General features: G+C 44.5%; 2 long non-coding RNA genes across 2 annotated transcripts in view; both read right to left on the bottom strand.

The window, feature by feature from the left end:
• The window catches only part of LOC134757290 (uncharacterized), a 69,558-nt gene that overhangs the window by 22,562 nt on the left and 22,591 nt on the right, over positions 1-24,405 (bottom strand). The gene's annotated exons all lie outside the window — the stretch shown is intronic.
• Positions 3,070-3,883, bottom strand: LOC129524061 (uncharacterized). The gene is made up of 2 exons (XR_008667719.2): positions 3,551-3,883; positions 3,070-3,452 (listed from the first exon to the last, which is right to left on the bottom strand). It is a non-coding gene; the product is annotated as an uncharacterized lncRNA (long non-coding RNA).

Below are 24,405 nucleotides of genomic sequence, written 5' to 3'. Positions count from 1 at the left end.
CAACCTCATTATCCCAGCCTTGGCATTCCCCCTTCCCCAAACACATCGCGCACCCACACCTGTGCTTGGCTCACTCTTTCCACCTGAAATGTCTGTGCCCCTCTCCTCTGTGTGTAACACGCCTCCTCACCTTTCATGATCCAACTTAAATGTCACCTCCTGCATGCATCCTTCTCTGAGAGGAGAGGAGGGGCATTGTGAGGACATGGACACAGGAAAGAATGAGACAGGTTTAGGCAATGGACCTTGCAGCTTCAGGGACCCTCCATCGAGCTGGGCTCCTGGAATCTCCCGTGGGTGGTGAACTTACCACTGGCTTCAAGGTGGGGGTTGTAATTGGTCAGTGTGGGTCACAGACCTGACAGTGGGTCACAGACCTGACAGACACACAAAGCACCTGGACCCTCAAGAGCTCATGTCAGAGGTGTCTGGTGCCTGAGACTATGGGGACTACCAACCACATGATACGCTCTGGGGAAAAGACCTTCCAGATATCTGAGGTATCCTCTCCTGCTGCTGATCACGGGAGGCCAGGGCCCCAACAGTGATCCTGGGAGCTAGTGTGAGGCAGTATGGTGTGGTGGTTATGCCCATAGAGATCCTAGAGCTAGGCTGTCTGGGTTTGAATCCTGGCTCTACCACATTCTACTGCTGAGGCCTTGGATAAATTACAAAAATATTCTGTGCCTCAGTTTCCCTATCTAAAAAAGAAGAGTATTCATTGCACCTACCTTATACGGTCATCATGAAAACTAAATGACTTACCACAAATCAAACATGTAAAATATAGTAAGCATTATTTAGGTATGGTTATTATTGATGTGATTATTCACACTGTGGTTTGTGGTTTGGCAGGTGAAGCCCAGAAATGAGACAGAGCAATGACTGGGCATTGCCTTCCAGGAGGGGAGTGGCTTGAAGGGAGTGACCTTGGGGCCAGGTGGGTCTCCTCTGTGTCATTCTTCAGGACTCAGCTCCAGCCCACGCTCTCCATTATTCAAGTAGCCCTCCCTGATCCTGGCCCTCCTGAGGTCCCCTGCAGCCCCCCACCTCTGTATCACCCTGTGTTGTCATTATCTGCTTATGTGTCTGTCCCCACACGCAGGCTGTGAGCTCCAAACTGGCATGGTCCACCCCAGTGCAGCTCTTGGAGCCCCAGTGCCTTTCTTGGTGCCAGGCCCACAACATATGCTCCACAACTGAGCTGAGCTGCCAAGTCCTCCCCAGCCCAGAGCCTGTGGCCTGAAATCTAAAGCCTTTAATGCCTGCCTCAGAGCTGGGTGCCACAGGAGGGATCACGCCCTCAGACCTGGACATCTTGGGGGAAGGTTTGTTCCTTTCCAGAGAGGAATGCCTCCAAAGCCACTGAGACTGCTCACGAGCTGGAATTCAAGACCTGGGAAAAACCTAGGGTGTGTGTCTGGTAGAGAAGGATGGGGGCAGGGCCCACTCCCTGTGAGAATCTTCCCTGGTTAAAACTGGAAATTTAACAACAGGCTCAACCCAAGGCACTGACCAATCTGGAGACCCCTGCTATGCTCACCATTAACCCTGCACTTGCTTGACCATGGGAGGGCTGAGGATCCTAGAGGAGATGACAAGACAGCTATTTGCCAGCCAACATAAAAATATTTCAGTATTTTGACAACCAGCAGGGCTCTATTTGTACAGCCAAGCTATTAGACCTGAATACAGCAACGAAGGAGACTCAAGCTCTTGTCCTCCAGGAATTTACTGCCCAGTGGGTTGCTGGGGAGCCAAGGCTGAGAGACAAGCAAGCAGTCATCCCACAATGAGACAAATGCTATAAAAGAACTGCATGCAAAATGCTATGAGAGTCCAGTGAAGGAGGAGTGCCCAGGCTTGGATGAATCTGGGGCTGTTGAAGATGGAGGAGGTATTTTGGAGGCCTTGGAGTTCTAGCCAGCTAGATTAAGAGGAACAGTCACTGCAGGCAGTGAGAACAGCAAGGACAAAGGCCTGGAACTGGGTAGGTATGGGGCATGTTGAGGGAACAAGGCCGGTAAGGAATGTAGGAGACAATGGAGGAGGAGCAGGCAGGGGTCAGACTGTGAAGAGTGAGACTCATATGCCCTGTCAAGAAGTTTGGAGTTTTCCACAAGTGCCACAATAAACATACATGTGCATGTGTCTTTATAGCAGCATGATTTATAATCCTTTGGGAACATGCCCAGTAATGGGAGGACTGGGTCAAATGGTATTTCTAGTTCTAGATCCTTGAGGAATCGCCACACTGTCTTCAACCATTGTGTCTTCAACCATCATCCATCTGTTGTTAAATTTCCAATTTTATCCAAGGAAGACTCTCACAGGGAATGGGCCCTGCCCCCATCTTTCTCTACCACACACACACCGTAGGTTTTTCCCAGGTCTTGAATTCCAGCTCGTGAGCAGTCTCAGTGGCTTTGGAGGCATTGCTCTCTGGAAAGAAAGAGAAACCTTCCCCCAAGATGTCCAACCATTGCGGAAGACAGTGTGGTGATTCCTCAAGGATCTAGAACTAGAAATACATTTGACACAGTCATCCCATTACTGGGCATATACCCAAAGGATTATAAATCATGCTGCTATAAAGACACATGCACACATATGTTTATTGAGGCACTATTCACAATAGCAGACTTGGAACCAACCCAAATGTCCATCAATGATAGACTGGATTAAGAAAATGTGGCACATATACACCATGGAAGGCTATGCAGCCATAAAAAAGGATGAGTTCATGTCCTTTGTAGGGACATGGATGAAGCTGGAAACCACCATTCTGAGCAAACTATCTTAAGGACAGAAAAACAAACACCGCATGTTCTCACTCATAGGTGGGAATTAAACAATGAGAACACTTGGACACAGGGTGGGGAACCTCACACACCAGGGCCTGTCGTGGGGTGGGGGGATGGAGGAGGGATAGCATTGGGAGATATACCTAATGTAAATGACGAGTTGGCGGGTGCAGTACACCAACATGGCACATGTATACATATGTAACAGACCTGCATGTTGTGCACATGTACCCTAGAACTTAAAGTATAATAAAAAAAAAAAAAAGAAATTTGGAGTTTTATTCAATTGGCAGAGAAAAGCCAAAAGTGTATTTTAGATAGGCGAGTGACATGGCTGGATTTGGCAAAAAAACTAAATCTGGCTTCAATGTGGAGAGTGGGTTGGAGGGGGCCAGATGGGAGGCAGGGGGGCCAAGCAGAGGCTGCTGCAGGGCCCCCATTAGGGAGAATGTGGAGTGGCCAGTGAGACAGTTGAAAGATGGGGGGCATAAGTGAGCAGCATCTTCTCAGAAAAAAAAATCAGCCACATTAGGCCAGTCTCGGTCAAAAGGAGTAGTTCATCTTCTGGATGGAGGGAACCACAAAGCATCTGAGAGCCAATGGGATCCTGATAGATAAGGAATTTAATCCTCATGCATTTAGCCAGACCTGGGAACAACAAACAGGGGCAGGTTATTGGCTGGGTCCCCGTAGTATGCTCCCACGCCATGACTATCTGTCTGACTCACCCATTATAACCCCCAGACCTTGAAAAAGACAGGAAGAAGTAGCTCCAACTCAGTGCACAAGGCTCAGTCGCCATTTATCTTTCAACAAGTGGCTCTGTGGGTCAGCATTTGTCATTCGACCCATCAGAGAACAGCTGCAAAGCATGGACTCAGAAGGCCATGGTTTGAGGCTGAGCCACGGAATAAGTTCTGGGCCAGGGGTCCTGCTGCTGCCACTCACTGGCTGTGTCAAAGGGGACAAAGTCAATCCCCTGCATCTCAGACTCAGTTTCCTCATCTTGAGAGGAGGACTGTTGTGCACGTCACCTGAGGATGGCACCTCTGCTTGCTGTCCATCTTCTGCTTTGAGGTAATGGGCCAGCTACCCAGCTTCTCAGCTGGCACAATGACAAAAGCAACTATTCATTAAGCACCTAGTGTGTGCCAGACTCTGCGCAGGACACTATAAACACATACATGCACACACACACACACACACACACACACACACACAGACACACACACACCCCAAACCCCTCCAATGCAGACAGACACTATTATTACCATTTTAGAAATATGAAAATAAGGCCGGGCCCAGTGGCTCACACCTGTAATCCCAGCACTTTGGGAGGCTGAGGTGGGTGGATCACTTGAGGCCAGGAGTTCCAGACCAGCCTGTTCAACATGGTAAGACCCCATCTCTACTAAAAATATGAAAAAAAAAATTAGGTGGACAAGGTGGCACATGCTTGTAATCCCAGCTACTCGGGGGGTGGGGCTGATGACCAAAATGAATCCGGGAGGCGGAGGTTGCAGTGAGCTGAGATTGTGCCACTGCCCTCCAGCCTGGGCAACAAAGCAAGACTATATCAGAAAACAAAAGAAAAGAAAAGAAAAGAAAAGAAGGCAGAGGAAGGAAGGAAGAAAGGAAGGAAGGAAGGAAGGAAGGAAGGAAGGAAGGAAGGAAGGAAGGAAGGAAGGAAATGAGACTCAGAGAAGTTCAGTCTTGTTAAAGACCACACAGGGAATAAAGGGCAAACCTGGGATTTAAACATAGATTTGTTGGATGCTAATATGTACAAGTTTCTGCAAGACTAGGCAGACTAGGCAGGTATGAGAATGTGAATGGGACTCAGACGGACTCAGGGCTCCTTGTCACATTCAGCAAACTGGAGGGCCCTTCCACTCCCTCAGGGCTTGCCCTTCTCTCTGAAATATACACAAACCACCTGAAATGGCACACTAACCATCTGCCCTTTCATCCTTTAAAAAAAGTCTTTCTACTTCCCAGTGGAAAATGAAAATATGATTATGGCTCCACCTCCTTATTGTTCTTATAGTTCAGTGATGAAGAGTTTTGACTTTGTTATCATTCAAACCTGTTACTTTCTAGTTGTGTGACCTTGGACAAGTTGATTAACTCCTCTGAGCTTTGATCCCATCATACATAAAGTAAGGACAATGACAACAATAATCTCCTCCTCATGGATTTGTAGTTAATTCATAGGGATCATTTTGCTCCAAGCCTGGCCCACAGTAACAACAGTATCCACAGCACAGATTCTAGACTTAGACTGGCTGGATTCCAATTCTGGCTCCACCATTGGGTAACCTTGGGGAAGTTATGTAACCTCTCTTTGTCTCAGTTTTCTCATCTGTAAAATGGGATCTTATAGAACCTATCTCATAAATGGTTGTGAAGATTAAACAAGTCAATACATGTAAAATGCTTGGGAATTTTGGGGCATCTCATCAGCACTCAATAAGTGTTGCCTATTTCAGATCATCTTCACCATCTACTATGATATACTATAGAAAACCATTTATAGACACTTTGACTCTTATACAAATATCTGGCAACCTACAGAGAATAATTAGAACAAGAGAACTTAAATTGGGGAAAGAGGGGATAAAAGGGGTATCAACTGGGATCAGCAGGGTTAAAGAACCAGGTATATATTGGAATGTTGAAACGGAACTCAGGGCAAAGTGCTGGCTAAGACAGAAGGAGTTGCCTCTCCCTCTTTCTCTTCCTCTCCCCACCTCCCTCCCACACTCCCTCCCACCTTTCTTTCAATTGTTGTAAAAATGAAATGGGATGATAATGCATGACAGAAACTGGCTAGCTCTTTACCAAACCCATGTCCTCTTCTCCTGGGCACATGGCTAGACTACACTTTCCAGTCTTCCTGTCATTAGAATTAGCCATACATCTGCATTCTGAACAATGGAATCTGAGCGTAAGTGATGTATGCTACTTCCTGACCTGGCACATAAAAAAAAACTTCCATGCTCTTTCCCCTTCTGCCACTGGGTGTAGATTTAGAGCATGCCTCTAGAGCCACATGTTGAACTTGAAGAGCCACAGTATATAAAGAGCCTGGTCTGACTCACCTCTTGAAGGAGAGCTTCCCATCAGTCAAAACACCCATTCTGGGCTTTATCAGAGAAAGAAATAAACTTCTATAGTGGTTGAAACATATGCTTTCATAGACTTATTTGTTATAGCAGCTAATGACAACCTAACTAATGCTACTGCTTGCAAAAAGTTTAATGCTGTGCCTGGAACATAGTGAGCACTTAGTTTATAGTAGCCAAGAATTCAGGAGATCAGAAACCCCAACAATGCTGCAGATTATAAGATATCAAAACTTGCATTGGTTTCAGAAAACAAGCCTTTTGCATCCTCTCTTCTAAACTCACAAAAGCATAGAGGAGCCTCTTTGGGTCTCTGTGAAACAGACTTAATGAATCCATCCAAAAGAGTGACCCCAAGGCATAAAGAAAATAATTATAATAACTATCATTTAAGCAAAATATGGATGTGCATTAGGCATTTAACTATTGACTTTATCTGTATTACCTTACTTATTCCTCCTAAGTACACTAATAATTCCCATTTTACAGGTAATGAAACTGAGGGTCAGAGGTTAATGCCCAAGTCACATAAATAGTAAGTAGGCAGCCAAGCGAGGACTTGAACTCAGGTCTGATTGATTATACAGCCAAACTCCTTAAACCACTCCCCTTCCTTGGGTGAGGAGAGGCCCTCCAGGGCCCATCTTGGCTGACTGGCTCCACACCTGGATCCTCAGCCAACAGGGAAGGGAAGTTGACCTTGGAGTCACAAGGGACAATAAGTTGAGACTCAGTGTAAGAGATTTTGGGTCTGTCTGACTTAACCCAGCTCTCCAGGCTTAGCTCCCTCTTCAGCCTCTGCGACCCAGCAAAGCTGCAGCTAGACCCAGTATTGGTGCAGCATGTAAAAAGCTGGAAAAAAAAATGGGGGAAAATAGGTTACCAGTAGGGAAGAGGAAACTTGTCATCCCACTCCCTTTCACCCCACACTGACTACCAGGAAGCAGTTAGACATTGGTCCCTGGCTTTCCCTGCCAAGGTCACCTTCATGACAGTTCCACCAGGGCTTCAGCTGGCAGCACCCGCCAACGCCAGGCCATGATGGATTACTGCTCGCTCTGGCTACTGTTCACTGCACAATCCAATCTAGGAGACACACATATTTCTCAATTCAGGGACTTCTTTTATTTTATGAAAAAATCAGCCAGCTGCTCAGGCACGAGTAGCTGGGCTCGGCGAGTGCTGTGGATTTTGTGAGTCTCCTCCAGCCCTGTTGCCTTCCTGAACTGCTCTTCCTTCTGTCCTATCCATTACCCACTCTCAGCCCCATAGAGTGTGGAAAAAAGAGCCCAGGCTTTGGAGCCAATTAGTCCTGGGTTCCAGCCCCACGTCTACCACTTACTCTCTGGGGGATTTTGCACAAGTTGCTCTCTGTGCAACTTTCCCCGAGCCTCAGTTTCCTCGTGCGTACTGTGATGGTGATGCTACCCACACTCCAGAATTATTAAAAGGCATAAATGAGTCATGAGTGTGGTGTTCCTGGCACAGCAAAGAGCACACCTGCAACTACTACACATAGGAACCTATTCAGTTTCCTCTTCTCCATCTCTATTCTTAATCAATTTCTCATTTTCTCTGTCCTCTGCTCTTCCTCCCTCTTCCTCTTCTCTCATCTCTGCTCCTCTGTAGGTCATATCAACTTTAAAACTTCCAGAGAATGTCCCAGACTGCTCTGTCCTAAAAATCAGAGCAATTACTACCACAAGCCCCTTGAACTAAGCTTCTTCTTCATGCTCTGGATTTGTACGAACAACTACGGTCTATCTTGTGTTATCATTAGAATATAATCCTTATGACTTGGAGAGTGGTTCTGAAACTGTGTTACTGACTTCTGGAAAGGCTGATTCCAACCCTTAAATCTCTTGTCACCACCCTTCCAAATTCTAGTAAACCATTGTTCTCAGTTCTTCACCTGCTTTCTATATTTCTGATTTTATTGAGGTACCCCTACCAGCTCAAAGACAGAGGAAAGCATTCTCTGTGGGAAGTGATCAGGGGATTATCTTTATGAAACTGAGCAAAAGAAAAAAAATAGGCTGGGAGTGGTGGCTCACGCCTGTAATCCCAGCACTTTGGGAGGCCGAGGCGGGCAGATCACGAGGTCAGGAGATCAAGACCATCCTGGATAACACAGTGAAACTCCATCTCTACTAAAAATACAAAAAATTTAGCCGGGCATGGTGGCAGGTGCCTGTAGTTCCAGCTACTCAGGAGGCTGAGGCAGGAGAATGGTGTCAACCCGGGAGGCGGAGCTTGCAGTGAGCCGAGATCACACCACTGCACTCCAGCCTGGGTGACAGGGCGAGACTCCATCTCAAAAAAAAAAAAAAAATAGTAGCCTGATCTGGCCCAGGAGTCTAAGCTCCCCACCACTTCATGAATCATTTGAGTCATCTTGTTAATAAACGTTTAAATGGAAAGAAAAGCAAGGAGATGAGTTAGACTGAAAAATCAAAGCTGGCCAGGTGCAGTGGCTCGTGCCTATAATCCCAACACTTTGGGAGGTCGAAGCAGGCGGATCACTTGAGGTCAGGGGTTCAATATCAGCCTGGCTAAAACTGGCAAAACACCATCTCTACTAAAAATACAAAAATTAGCCGGGCACAGTGGCTCATGCCTGTAATCCCAGCTACTCGGGAGGCTGAGGCAGGAGAATCATTTGAACCCAGGAGGCAGAGATTGCAGTGAGCTATGATCACAACATTGCCCTCCAGCCAGGACAATAGAGCTAGACTCTGTCTCAAAAACACACACACACACACACACACACACACAAAATAAAATAGTAAAATAAAATAAAAATAAAAGCCAAATTAGTGCTTTAAATGAAGATGAAAATTGAGCACAATCTTAGAAGACATCTCTATGTCTCCTTTTGCTAGTGCCAGCTTGAGGGTTAGACGAGGTTGTTCCTTCAAGTCAAAGGAGACCAGAGACCCTGGATCAGAGACAGCCCCACTCTGAGTACTGGCACCAACAGCCAGAATAGAGCTGGAGGCCTTGGGGTGCCTGAATTGCCTGCCGCCATGTCAACATCAGAACACAACATCAGAACATCTTCCCAAACATCCTTCACTTCCCCGCCTTCCCCACTCAGACACTCAACCATTCTCCAAGCCCTCTCAAATACCTAGCAAGTCCATCCTCTTCTCTCCATCCCATTTCCTCTGTCTTATTCCAGGCCCCATGACCTCTCACCTGAGTCACTGCACTAGCCTCCTCCCTGATCTTTCAGCCCTTGCCCCATCCCAATCCTCTCTCTGCACAGCAACAAAGTGATCTTTCAAAAATACCAAACTGACTATGTCTCTCTTCTCTGTGGAACCGTCAAAGGCCTGCCACTGTTCTCAGGCTAATCTAACTTCTTAGGCCAGAAAACTTCTGTGAAGGGCCACAAAGTAATTATTTTAGGCTTTGCAGGCAAATGGACTCTGTTGTAACTACTCAAGTGTGCCATTGTAGCAAAAGTGGCTATAAACAGTAAATAAATACATGGACATAGCTGTGTTTCAATAAAATTCAACTTACAAAAACATGCAGTGAGCCAGATTCAGCCAGCAAGCCATCATTTGCCAATCTCTGTGACTTAAGCCAACCCATGATGCCCTGGGTGACTTAGCCACTGCCTCACAGAGGCTATCCTCACCAATCACCATGCTTAATTTTTTCTTTACAATCACAAAGTATGACTCAGTTCCTCCAAACAGGCTGTGTTTTGTCAAACCCCCATCAAAACTCTTTCTTTTCCCTCTCTCTCTCTCTCTCTCTTTTTTCTTTTCTTTTTTTTTAGAGACGGTGTCTTGCTCTGCCACCTAGGCTGGAGTGCAGTGGTGCAAATGTGACTCACTGCAGCCTCAACCTCCTGGGCTCAAGCGATCCTCCTGCCTCAGCCCCGCAAGTAGCTGGGACTGCAGGTGTGCACCACCACGCCCGGCTAATTTTTGTAGAGATGGGGTTTCGCCATGTTGCCCAGGCTGATCTCCAACTCCTGAGCTCAGGCAATCCACCAGCCTAGGGCTCCCAAAGTGCTAGGATTACAGGTGTGAGCCACTGCACCCAACCCAAACCTCTTTCCATGCTGTTCCTTTTGCCTATGGCTTTGTCTCAGTAGTTCTTACTCATCTTAGATGACTCAGCTCAGTCTTTGAAGGGAAATTTGGTAATGTCCATCAAAATTTGGAACACATATGCCCTCTGTTTCCTCAGCAATTCAACTTCTAGGAATTTGTCCCACAGACAAATTCAAACAAGTGCTTAAAATTGTACCTGTGAGAATGTTTGTTGCAGTACTGTTTGGAGTGCTAAAGAAAATTGAAACAACTTAAACGTTGATCAGTTGGGGAGTGATTACATTGTGGCACACACATGTCATGAATATTATACTGCTATTTAAAATAATGTAGTAAAAAATAGAGTAGATCCAGATGTTCTGATCAGAAATGATTTCCAAGATTATTAAGAAAGCAGGATGCAAAAGATTGTATGTGACATTCCATTTGTGTAAAAAAAAAGGATACACACATACACATAAATGTTTGATATGTATAGGACATCTGAAATGATACACAAGAAATGTGACAGTGGTCTTACTCCTGAGGAATGGAACTGCAATTGAATGGTTGAGTCAGGGCTGCCAGTTATTGTGGTAAAGCTTGTGCACTGTGCAAGCCCACTTGGAGCCACATATCTAGACCATAATGGCAACAGTGTCCCCTGGAACTGTGCAACATAGCAGAAGCTCTGATTTTAGAGAAGGGAAACTTTTCATTACCTGCTTTGATAATACTATTTGAATTTTTACCACACCGAAGTGTGGAGCCTAAGAGTGAGCCCTAGATTTGAAGACTGCAACATAGCTATTTGTCAGCCTGCCAGACTGTGAATCCTTTGAAGGCGAAAAGCCTATCTTATTCACAGCACAGTGTAAGTCATGCCATCAAAGAAAGGTGTAAAAGATACAAAGAGAGCACAGGTTAGCCTGATTTGGAACTGGATCTTGCCAGATAGAAAAGCAGGGAAGGGCACTTAAGCCAAAGGGAAGAGCAAATGCAAAGGCATAGATAGATGAAAGAAGCTGCACAGTCAGGAGATGTTCGGAGTGATACAGAGAAATAGCTTTTGCATATGTGCAAGTGGGTATTTGATTTAATAAACAGTCACCAGAACCTACCATGTGCCAGAAAGCACATTAGACAAGTCATGACAGTCTGTGATTCCAAGGTCCCTAGGAAGGGAAAGAAGATGAGAATAAGCTCAGATTCCCTTAGGATAAGACAAACTTTACTGGCATGCTGGAGGTCAGAGGCAAGAGACAACTTCTAACAGGGGCTGTAACAGAAAGCTTCTTGGGGAAGCTGGCATATGACATGGTGCACGAAGGATGAGGAAGATTTCACCAGGCAGAGATGGAACAGGGTAATACAGGGGTGGGCAACACCTTAAGCAAAGGAAGGGAAATAAGAGAGCCCAGGACATGTTCAGAGAGCTGAAGGACAGAGCCACATGAGAGGAAGGCTGTAGAGAAAATAGGCGAGGTTGGTTTGTAGATGGAAAGAGCTTTGAACATGAGGCCAAGGATACTGGCCGGTTTCCATGCCTCTGGTAGAGTCTGGGTTTCCAGCTGACATTCTCGGAAGCTAAGGGTCATTATCCAGGACATTAAGTGGCTAATGGGCCCACCCCAGTACCCTGTGCAGCCTGGAGCACAAATGTTTTCCAAATGCCATTTTTATCTCCTGGCAACAGTGAGGCCAAGCCTTCTGAGCTACAAGCCTGGTACTTGTTGTGGTTCACTCTCCTCTCTACTGCTCATGGCCTAAAGCCCTAAGAACTGTCTCCTCCCCATCACCCCAGCCCAGCCCCAACCCAGCTCAGCCCTTCTCCAGAAACAAAGCCAAGCCCACACCTGCTATCTCTGACCTCATTTCCTCCCCACTAATTGATCAGAATACAATAATAGCAGGCATCAGGAGGACTAGTCCCTGATGGACCCAGGGCTCAGGAGAGAGCCTCAATTACTAATCCTGCACCAGCTGCTGGAGCCAACAGGTCTCCTGGGTGCCCAGAAGGGTTGCCTGGTACTGGATGGGGGTGATGTCAGAGTGGAGATGGTGGCTGAATAAGATGCAGCAGCTCATCTGGAGCCATGGGACAACAGGATCTGGTGCCCTGCCCTGAGTAGAGAGACCTGCTGGCCATCCTTGGTGATGCTGAGGGACAAGGCCATTTGGAAGGCCCTGAGGACACTCTTCCCTGGCCTTTCTGCCATAGGTGACTGAGGCCTCCCCTTCTCAAACAGGCCCCCTGCATGGAACCAGAGGGAGAAGAATAACAGAGGCCTTTTCCAGCTATCTCAACTAGGTCCAAGCCTAGCACCATGCAAGTTTTCTCTCCATGACTCTAAGGGACCTACACCTGGGCGTACAAATACAATTCTCCCACCTCTGCTTGCCCTAGCTGTACCTAACCTCCATGGCTAACCTAACACAAGACTCGCCTCCTCCAAGAAGTCCTTGACTGATTCTACCCTCCCTGGCTCATATCTTTCTAAATTGTTTTTATGCTGAGCCACTCCACGGAGTCCACAGAATTATTGCCTGTTTTTCAGGGTTCTTTTATGGCTGTGAGCAGCTGCTGTATTCTTATAAACTTTTTAAGGACAGGGCTCTTCTCCTTGCTTGTGGGAAAAGAGAAAAGGCACAGAACTGGGAGTATACAGGAATAGGTTTCAACCCTGATCTCTGCCACTAACAAGGTGTGTGACCTCAGAGAAGTCACCCAACCCCTATGAGCCTCAGATTCTTAATCTGCAAAATGGAGAACATAATAATTCCAGCCTCCCCAGACACGTTGAGAAGGGCCAGTGGGGCTGTGCTGCCCCCACCTCCTTACCAGGAAGCTCCACCTCTCACTAGGCCTGTTATCCCCACTCCCCACAAACACTCTGTGCTCTCCATAAGACTTTTACTTGTTTAATTAAAAATGATATAAAACAATGTATGTATTGATGATTTATTGCACTCACCAGGCTGCTGATATCACTTAAGGGGCATGTCCTAAACAGAACAGGTTCCATGCTCAACAAAGAAATACATAATAACAATACCTCTTAAAGTGAAATTCCCTGGCAGATAGGCCAGGAGCCAGGCATGACCCCGGGATACTTTTAGAACTTACTGCTCTTGCAAGAAGGGACTGAGAATTCTGGGAGCCAAGACAGCCATGTAGAAGTAGACCAGGTCTTGGAATCATCAAATATTAGCTGGTTCAAATCCTACCTCTTCTTTGAAAGTGGTCAGTTTTCCTCTGAGCTTGGGTTTCATAATCTGGGGATAATCCTACCTCAAAGCATTGTTGCAACAATCTCTGTAAAATGCCTGGCATATAGTGGGTACTCAATAAACAGTAGCTATTTTTTTGCTGTTTGGGGGGGTGTTGATCAGCTTTCTTGAGGATAATCCATATACCATAAAATTCACCAATTTTAAGCGTATAATTTGATGACTTTTAACAAATGTATATAGTCATGTAGTCACCATCAAAATCATGATATTAACAATTCCATCATCCTAAAAGCTTTCCTTGTGCCCCTTCTCAAGCAATACCCACCCCCTGACTCATGGCCCCTAGCAGCCACCAATCTGATTTCTGTCCTTACAGTTTTCCTCTTCTAGAATTTCATATAAATGGAATAACGCATTCTGGAGTCTTTTTTATCTTTCTTCTTTCACTTAGCATAATACACCTGAGATTCATCCATGTGGTTAAATGTATCAGTAATTCATTCCTTTTTATTGATGAGTAGTTTTTCACTGTATGGGTATACCATAATTTGTTTATCCTTTTGACAGTTTGATGGACATTTGGGTTGTTTCTATATTTGGCCTATTACGAATATCACTGCTATAAATATTGAGTATAAAGCTGTGATTATTAGTTATTTGGAATCACAGAAAATCAGAGCTGGACTGTTCCTCAGAGATCACCAAGTCTAGCACCTTCATATTGAAGATAAAGAAAATGAGCTCACAGGGGAAAGCTCATGGTTTAACCCCTTGCCACTGAAAGTGTAGCCCATGAATCAGCAGCATCAGCATCACCTGGGAGCTCATTAGAAATGCAAAATTCAAGACCCCACCCTGGACTTAGTGAATCAGAATCTGCATTTTAGCAAGATCCCCAGGTGTTGAATAGGCACATTCGAGTTTGAGAATCACTAGTCTAGCAGACAATAAATGAATTTGGGATTAAATAATAAGTCACCTGACTCCTGGCCCAGAGCTGCTGTCTTTGAATCACAATGATTGACAGTGAGTAGTGGGCAATTAGGGCCAACAGCCTCAGGTCCCAAAGAGCTCCTCTAATTTGAGAGGGTCTGCTGGTTTAGTGAAGGGCAGAGCTGCTGCTGCCTCTATGGCCTCTTGGGGACATAGGGCCTCACAATGTCTGGGTCAGCTTAGGTCCCAGAGGTCCTAGGATCCTTAATTGAAAAATCATAATTATTTATTTAGATGACACTGCTGTTAGCATGCAGAATTAATGACAGCCATGTGGTCTAGGTTGAGGGAGGCAGAAATGGAGGGCAAAATACTTCTGGGTGGGGATTTCAGAGCCCAGAAGTGCTCCATAAACTCACCTTCGTGGACACCCCTTAACCACGTTATGTTTATTAAACAGATACACAAAAGCATAAGCACACTTTCCCTTAAAGCTTAAATAATAGCTATGAATTGTTTCCAGTTTTAACAAATTATAAAATAGTTTGTTGTTCTTATTACAGGTTAAGCATCCAAATCCAAAAATACAAAATACAAAGTCCTCCAAAATCCGAAACTTTTTGAGTGCTAATATGATGGACACTCATAGGAAATGCTCATTGGAGCTTTCTGGATTTGGGATGCTCAATTATAACTGCTAATATTCCAAAACCTGAAAAAATTTGAAATCCAAAACACTTCTGGTCCCAAGCATTTCAGATAAAGGATACTCAACATGTAATTGGTGATAATTTCAGGATGATGGGTTTATAAGTGAAAATAATATTGCTGTCATGAAATTTTCTTTTATTCTGTAATTGGCTGTTACAGTGTGTTTCTTAGCTAGGAAACAAATGTGATTCACCCCAAGATGGGCCAACCAGCCAACTCGTCACCTAAGAGAGAGGGTATCTCTTTAAGGTGTCACTGATCTTTAGACATTTACTGGATGTCTATGATGTTCTGCCAATTGAAAGCAGGGGATAGCAAGACATGGATGAGTACCTGCTCTCTGAGAGTTTATAGGCTAATGAAGGAGGGAACAAGATAAAGCTGAGACAAGATAAATAACCATACACAGCAGCCAATCCATGACCAGAGAGTGGTACCAAGTGTCAGTACTTCTGTAGCTCAGAGAGCAGAACACATGTGACTAGACTGAGCAAGGCCTTTAAAAAAAAAAGAAAAAGAAAATGAGAGAATGCACCATAAAGGAAGAACAGCTTGAGCGGAGGTGTGGAGGTGGGAAATCTACATGCTGCAAACAGTCCTTGTATGGCTAGAGTGAGAAGTGGAAGATGACAATGGTGTGAGAGAGATCAATCTAGAGATGGAATTAGGAACATAATTATTTACTTATGTAAATAAATAATTATATGTTTATATAAATACAAAATCAGCAGTCAAATAATAACATGTAGCCCCTATATAGCCCACACCAGGCTAAGAAGGCAGGACTTTATCTTAAAAACAACAGGGGTAATTGAAGAGTTTATACAGGGGCTTGATGTGGTCAGATTTATAACTTTCTCTTGAGGAAATTATAGGCCCATAATGTATTAGATACAGGGAGAAGCAATTTGTGCACATGGAGTGTAGTCCACGGACACAATCACCTTATTGCTTGTTAGAAGCATAGATTCCTAGGGCCAACTTTGGGCTAAATTAATGAAAGTTTGGGAATATGCCTTAGTTTAATAACACTGATTTTAAGGCCCTTGTTTTTTACAAGGGGAAACTGAGGTTTAAAATGACAAATGAATTTCCCAAAGGCCATACAGCTGGTAAGTGGCAGAGCCAAAACTGCCTGATTCTAGATACCATCCCAGAGCTCTTCCTTCACCAGACTGATTGAAAGTGTGTTGTGTTTTGTTTTATTTTAAAAAAAAAAAAATACTTACATTATCCAGACGTTGTGCCCCTTAGACATATCCAATAGGACTATCCTACTCATAGCTTTTCCAGCAGGAAACATTCTAGTACTTTCTGCACACCCATCTCCACTAGCTGCCTTCCAACCTTAACTCCCACCCATGCCACTCAATACAGACCAGACAAGGCCGGTCCACGTCAGTCTTCTGAAGATCTTCCTATTACTGTATATAGAACACTAATGCCTCTCAGCATCTGCTGGACCCAGGTGATGGGTGTCACATGAGCAGATTAGGAGTAGAGAAGGGAGAAGTCAGTCTAATTGCATTTCATGTCACAGAACACCGAGATTTCATCGAGGGTCAAATTATGCAAAACAATTATGCCTTATCCCATGCAATCTTCCTTGATGTGTCCTGCCCTTCAGACTGAGACCCTTGGAACTCATTCTCACAGCTGGGCTAGGAGGAAAGGAGGCATGGAATCATACCTCCTGGTACAGGTGCCCCTGCTTTAAGTGAAGATCCAAAATACAAAATCAGGAGTCAAATAATAACATGCAGCCCCTATGTAGCACTCTGTGCTAGATGCTGTTCTAAGTGCTTTACATTTTTAGCCCTTGTAACAAACCCATGAGGTAATTACTATTATTACTCTCAGTTTACAAATGAGGAAATTAAGACCCAGAGAAGTTAAGTGACTGGCCTTGGGTCTTCAGGCTAGTGAGTAGTAGAGTTGACATTCAAACACAGGCAGTCTGGGTCCAGAGCCCATGCTCCTAACCACAATGCAAAACCTACTGTTTGCCAACCCCTGTGATGGAAGCTGAGTAAAAACCTGAACCAGACCCAGCATTGAGGGAGCTCACAGTCTAAAGGAAGGACATAGTAGTCACCAACACAGACAATAACAACAGTGTAATCAGTGCTGGACAGAGAGAAGCCTAGGGCTCTCAAAGCCCAGAAAAGATTTTCCCAAACCCAACCCAGGGATCAGGAAGGCATCCTGAAAGGGGAGGTACCTGGGTTGCCCTTGAAGGATAATCAGCTGCCAATAATTGCTCCTTAGGAGGCAGGCATTAGTGTTTCCTGTGCCTGGGCCAGCTCTGGTCCTGATAATCCCTTCCCTTCCTAATTAGATCTGTTATTCACAACCAGATCCTGCTCCTAGTGAGAGAAAACTCAGCAAAGCCCTACTTCCTGGATTCTGAATATTCAGGTCCCATTGGAGGCTCCAGCTTAACAGTCTCCCAAATATCCATGACTACACTGTGGAAGAGTACTGCAGTAAACCTTCCAACTAAACACAATTCAATTATGTCCCCAGATCCCAAAATAGAATGATTCTCTTCCCCTCTCTTTTTTAGAATCTTTATGGAGAAAGGAGCACACACGGGACACTGGCTTAATCCAGCTACTGGAAGGTTTCAGCAAAGGAGAGACATAACAGGGAAGTGGACAATAGCCCCCTAGGTTCCTGCCTGAATTATGGGGAGGACAGCCCTTAACTGAGATTATGAACAAAGGATAGCCTGTCTTGGCTAAGGCAGCCTGAGCAGCTGAAAACATGCCTAGGGAGTATGCCAGCTGTATTAGTCTTCCATCTGGAGTCCTTTGAACACATAACAAAGTACCTGTGGCTTGGTGTTTGTTTGCAGGGGCACCCCATGCAGAGATGGGCATCCTAACCCATCTCTGGGATTTTATCAAGCACTTCCAAGGCTAAGTACTGAATGGAGGAGAAGACCAGAACTGCCCCCATAGCAAGGGGGAAGTCCAAGAGAACATGAGTTTGGCCTGTCTTCCAAACAGACTTGCATGAAGACAGAGTTCTGGGCACTAAGAAACTGAGGCTTGGCTGGAAAGAAATGGGGTAAAGTGACCAAGATTCAGCTTCTGGGCTTATCACTTTCTCAGAGTCTCAGTTTTCTCATCTGTGAGTTGAGGCTAATCATCTGTGATAAACTCATCCCTAGCTCACAGAACTGTTGAGGGAATTGGATAGGATAATGGCTGTGAATTCTCTTTGTAAATGGATTCAGGGTACAAATGTGGGTTTACAATAATAAAGTCCAGTTTCCTTTATGCTCAATCACTTATCCTCATTCAGGAATACAACTACACTTTTGTTTGTTTACACCTATCATTTTATCATCATGGGTATTTTTTTAATTCTATACAATTTCTGTAAGGTAGATAGGACAGGTATCTCCCATCCCATAGAAAAGAAATCAGGAGCCCAGAGACGTGACTCAAATATAACCCAGGACATTTTCTTCTGTATCAAGCTCTATATATAGGAGGAATAAAAACAATTAACATATATATTGCTTTATTAGTTTATAATAGACAAAACACTTTTCCTCAGATATTTCTTGATTATCCCTGCAACCCTGGAAAAAGGAAAAGTAATCCTTCATCTTATGGGACAACTGATAGTCCTAGAAGCAGGAGCAGCAAGTGCAACGCTACACAACCAGAAAGAGACGAAGCCAGAACTGAAACTCAGCCCTTCTAATTGCTTCTCTCCAGTGTTCCAGCTCAAGCCACTCCTAGGCAGAAATTCCTTCTGGTCAGTGGTTTCAGAAGTTGGGAAATGGATTTTAGCTTTTGGTTCCTGACCTGGACTGACTTTGATTAGTTGAAATGAAGTCTTTTGAACTTCAAATGCGCTACTCTATAAATGGGTGCCCCTCCTTTGCAACTACTCTGAGTCCCACATAGACTCCATCATTGCCTGTGACACTTGAATGTACCTGCTTATTTCCATGTCCCACCTTCTACTAGCCTGAGAACCCTCTGGGAGCAGAGACTCTATCTTACCTGTCCTGTGGCCCCAGTGTCTACACACAAACGCCTGCCATAAATGACTTCATAGTATTATACAAGTCACTCATTTATTTAGATTTCTGTTTTCCTGTCTATAAAATGAAGGAGTAGTAGGAAGAGCAATCACTCTCTAAGGTTCTTCCAGCATTAAAGTTGTTGGATTTCTTGAGAATTATGTTTCCTCTACCTATCAAAATCTCACTCACCTTCCAGTGACAGGTCAGCTCCTACCTGCTCTCAGAGAACTTCTCTAAACCCCAACAGGTCTTTGGAGTGAAAGCAGTGACTATCTGAGCCATTCAACAGACTTTAACTCATACCACCTCATTCTATTACCTTTTTCCTGAGTACTTGTACCTTGTTTCCACACATTGGATTGCGTCGCTTATTGCCGCAACTCTATTGTAGCTTCAGAGCAGAAGCCATGTATTACCCTTCTATTTTACCTCCCTATGTGCTAATTTCAGCCTTGGGTTCATGAATGGGAATCAAGAGAGTTGGGTCCTACCCCTAGCTTCTTCATTGACTCTCGATGTGACCTTGGACAAGCCACTAGACCCCTGACCCTCAGTTTCCTTTAGTGTAAAATGGGACTAACACAACCTGTTTCTAAGATTATTGTGAGAATCAATTTAAATAACAAGCAAAAGCACTTTGTTAATTATAATAATCTTACAAAGGATTGTGCAGTGTAATTGGTACTCTGGCATGGCTGTTATTGAGTACCAATTGCACTATGGTACTAAGGACTATGGAAGAATAAAAACAGCATGCATGTATTCATTTGTTCAAAAAAGCATTCCAAGCACTAAAATAGATTCCAGATGAAAATACAGGTGAACAAGACATGGCCCCTACCCTGAAAGGCTTCACTGACTACAGGAACCTCCTAGTGAAAACAGATCTGAATTTAGTCAGAGACTTGGGCTTGAATCTCAGTTCTGTCACTTACAAGTTGTTTGACCTTGGGTCAAGTCATTTTTACCTCTCTGAAACCCAGGTTCCTTACATTTATGAGACGGGTGAACCAGGCCATCCCTTCTAGCTCTAAGAGTCTAGGATTTTAGAAGCATAAGAAAATTCATGTCATCTTTTCAAACTCTAGTAGATCTGGGGTAGTGGAGAAGGATACATGATTAACTTCTGAGTGGCGGCTGTCACGCATAGGAAACAGAAAAGTGCACCATGCCTTAAGTGGAAGGCACTGTCCTCAAATAACACATCTCATAAGCACCACCGGGCCCTGGCCTGCCTGTGTCCTTTATCGAGGCCGTGAGGCAGAGGCTGTTTCAGAACCATGGATAGCTCCATGGTGCTGCCCCCATGGCCTGGAGCCTAAACAGGCCTTTCCACCACCAACCAGATGTTCCTGTTTCCTCAGCCAGCTTAAGGCTAAAACAAACCTTTTCAACCAGGGTTTATCAGAGTTTCTAAATTACATACTGGGAAGAAATTTAATTGGTTTAATTAAGAAAGTTTATTTCATGGTAATTCAGTTTTGTTATGCTGCAAGACTTAATGTGTCCTCTGGTAGGAGCGTCTGTTATAAATATTCATTGCCTCACTCAAATACCCTCTCCTGACCCTAATCTCCCTCCCTTACCCCATAGTGTTTGAAAATGTGTCTGAAGAATATTGAGGAAAGTGAGGCCTTCCTGAGCAAGGACACCAGTCCTGGACAAGGTCAACTGAATTCAGTGTGGAAGGCATAGAAGGTTGGAGTTAAAGGGACTTTACAGCTATAGTGTGCTGCTCCTGCATCTTATAGATAGGGAACTTGGGCTTAGAAGGGAAAGGAGAAAGGGTAGGTAACACACGTAGTCAACAGCAGAGCTGGACATAGGGACCAAATCTCCTGATTTCCAATCCACTGCTTTTGTCTCACAAATTCTAAAGTTAAACTATTTTAAAACTAACTCTAGAAATCATCTGGTCAACTTTCTTATACACAGAAGAAAAAACTAAGGCCTAAACGGAAGCTAACTTGTCCTAAGCCACATACAAACCCATCTACCTCCCTTCTTCTGCAGGATTCCCAAGCCCTGAGAATCATGCAACCTCTGCTGGATTACCCTCAGTGAAAAACATTTCAGTATTACATTTGCGCACCTAATGCTGGTCAATAGGGGATGAAATTGAGATTTGACATTACTTTTCCCTGAAGGAGTTTATGGTCTAGTTGGGGAAAGGAGATAATATGAAAATAAGAGACATAAATGATAATAATGGGCTGAGCTCCGTGGCTCACGTCTGTAATCCCAACACTTTGGGAGGCCATTGTGGGTGGATCACTTGAGGCCAGGAATTCGAGACCAGCCTGGCAAACATGGTAAAACCCCATCTCTACTAAAAATACTAAAATTAGCTGGGTGTGCTAGTGCACACCTGTAATCCCAGCTATTCAGGAGGCTGAAACATGAGAATCACTTGAACCTAGTAGACAGAGATTGCAGTGAGCCGAGATCACACCACTGCACTCCAGCCTGGGCAACAGAGTGAGACCCTGTCTCAAAAAATAAAATAAAAATAAATTATAACAATGAACACCCCTTATGCATTGCTCAAACTACTCACAGTTTCTCTAGTGTGCCCTGATCTCTCCTGCATCTGTGCATTTGCACATGGACACCATTCCCCAATGCAGCTGCTTTGTCAACCCCAACTCATGCTTCAAGACCCTGGAAAACCTTTCCAACCTCTCCCCTGACACACACAACCATGACTAAGTCTTTCTCTCCTGCGTGCCCCACTCTCCTCTACCATCCTTTCTCATAGGATTTATCACGCTGAACAGTTACTTTTTTCACTTGTCTGTCTCCCCACGAGGGTAAGCTCCTTGGAATCACCAGTGCCAAGAGCACTGTCTGGCAAAGACTAGAAGTTCAGCAAATAGTAGCTAAATGGATGAGTATGAAACTGATTTAATGTGGAGTTTCAGCTCACTGGGTTATAAACCCAGAATAGTTTTATTTTTCCAATAATTGCTACCAACTGTGCTCTGTTGAACCCTCCCTTTTCCTGCTGGGTAGCAGACTGCCTTAACAAACTCAATCTGAGGCCATAACTTTTCAGTCACTTCCACTTACTAGAACAGTTTCACTGGGTTCTGTAGGATTCAATCCTATTTAGTTATATTTTGTATTCTTACGTTTGATTCAAAGCTCTTCCTACCCAGCCCCTCTTATTCCCTGCCTCCTCCCCTCACCATCCCTAATCCAGTTCCAGCATCTGCTCCCACTCACCTCCTCCCTCTTCCACTGCTCTGGCATTGGGGTGTGAGGAGAGAGACAGGAGGTAGCAGACTTCTGGTGTAACAGCTCACAGTGAGACAGTCCTCTCCTAATTGTACCCTAGCTGCTGACCTGATTTTTTGTCTGTGGGCTCCTTACAGGTGCAGGGGAGACCCCCATAAACTCTACTGATGGGGGCCCTCCCTGACCAGCTTACTATGCAGTGCTAATCCCAACTGAGATTTGCCTTATCATTGACTGACACTCACTGTCATAGTCTCACAAACCCAGTGTCCTGATGCCCCTCACTGTATGAGGTCTCTAATCTCATCCAATCTCTGTGAGGAAGAAAGTCTTTGCCCCTTTTGTCTGGCTAAACCACCACCCTTTTCTCTCTATGCTCTTCATTTGCTATGGCATAACAAGGCCAGGTAGTTAAATGAAGAAACACAATGTCAGTCTACTTTTCCTCGGGAAAAAGTTCAATCCTTTGTTTCTCCCAGGGAAATGGGAGAGGAGGTAACAGCTTTTTCTCCTCTTCTAGGGAGAAGAGGTCAGAGTAGGGCTGGTTTTTTTTTTCAAGCAGTAAACTTTAGGTGTCAATTCCTAGCTGGGGGCAGGGGGAATGATCTACTCTGCACTTCACTCTGTCCTTCACACTATTTCCTGGAATTGAGGCTAGCACAAGAGAGGTTTTAAAAAGAGTGCTTCTTTGTGGGTAAACAGGGGAAACTTCCTTAAAGCAACAGTCTGAAGTTGAACCTTAAAGATTAGAAAGAATAAAATTGCTGAAGAAAAAAATGTGATCTCAGCATGGGGAAGAGGAAAAGGAATCATCATGACATTGTTCAGGAGATAGCACAGTGTTCAGTGTATAGTAGGCATTCAACAAATAAAATGAATTAAACTGTTCCACCTACAACTAGAAGTTCTTTCTTAAACAAACAAACAAAAAAAGCAGGGACTGTGTAGCTGGACAGACTGAATTCAGACCACCACCCTTCCATTAATTTGGCATCTTCTCTAAGTCTTTTGATCTCTCTGAGCCTTTCTTTCCCCAGATTTTTAAAAAAGGATAATAAAATCATTTAGAGAATTGTTATGAGCACTAACAAGTTGCATAGCACATTGTAGCTGATAAAATGCCATGTGTCCATCAAATAGGTTTATTTTCCTCCTAGGCACACAGTTGCCTTAAGGAACCAAGAGTCTGAATTCTGGTCAGCAGAATGTGGGCAGAAGTGAGGCATGCCACTTCCAGCCTTGGCCCCTAAACCTCCCATACAATCTTCTATACTTTTCTCTTGCCCTTATCAATGAGGGTGAAAGTGAAAGAATCCAGGAAGGTAAAGTTAGAAAAGATCTGTTCCCAAGAGTCACTTGGTCTACCACTGACTATGGTGGTTAAGACATAAACTTTTGTTGTTTAATCCACTGGGGTTTGAAGGTTGTGTGCTCCAGCAGCAAGCACTTTACTTCAACTAATACACACATATAAAGTACTTGGTAAATATTGGCCATTATTGTTAATCATATTTTTATATCACTCTTTAGTTCACAAGTACTTTTTATTTCTTCACATAATTGATTCTCACAGTGCCCTTGTAAATGAATATGGAGAACAGAGAATACTGCCCCATTTTATAAATGAGGAATCTGAGATCAAAACGCACAAGTGAATGGAGATGCCCACTAATTACACACAAGAAAGGAAGTCACATGACCAAGACAAAAACCATTATACTTGACTGAAGGCCCCTCTTATTCTGCCTGAATCTGAACAGTTGTTTGCTGGGTCACATTACCAGCTCTAGCCCCACTGGGATCTTTCCAGTCCACAGAGCAACAGTGCCAGGGAGAAACCCAAATTTCTTAGGGTCAGTGGCAAGACACAAGAAGTTAGTAATTCCCAACAAGCCTCAAGTATGAGCAGATAGGCTGGATATCAGATACGAAAGTCAGGTGAGGTAACATCACCAATTCAGAAGACCACATGCCACCATGGAAAGAATGAAGGGATGTGGATTCTAGTTGTAGTTCTGCCACCATCTTGCTAAGCAGCCTTGGGCAAGTCACTGTGCCTCTCTGGACTTCAGTTCTGAATCAAAGTCTATAGTGCAACATCAGGACTGACGGGTCAGACTTTCCCGGGAGGCCTGGGGCCCTCTTGGTTGCAGAGTGATTAGAGTATCCCACCTCCAGGGGACCTCAGGTTTTCCCCTCAGAGGCCAACTGAGAGTGGGCCAGCTCCAGTCCCCACCCTCACCCCACTCAGCTCCTCATGCTCCAAA

This window comes from Gorilla gorilla, chromosome 1 (genome assembly GCF_029281585.2).
Source record: "Gorilla gorilla gorilla isolate KB3781 chromosome 1, NHGRI_mGorGor1-v2.1_pri, whole genome shotgun sequence".
In the NCBI taxonomy this organism is placed as follows: domain Eukaryota; kingdom Metazoa; phylum Chordata; class Mammalia; order Primates; family Hominidae; genus Gorilla; species Gorilla gorilla.
Note: the sequence above shows the minus strand (reverse complement) of the source record. Positions and strands in the feature narration are given on the sequence as shown.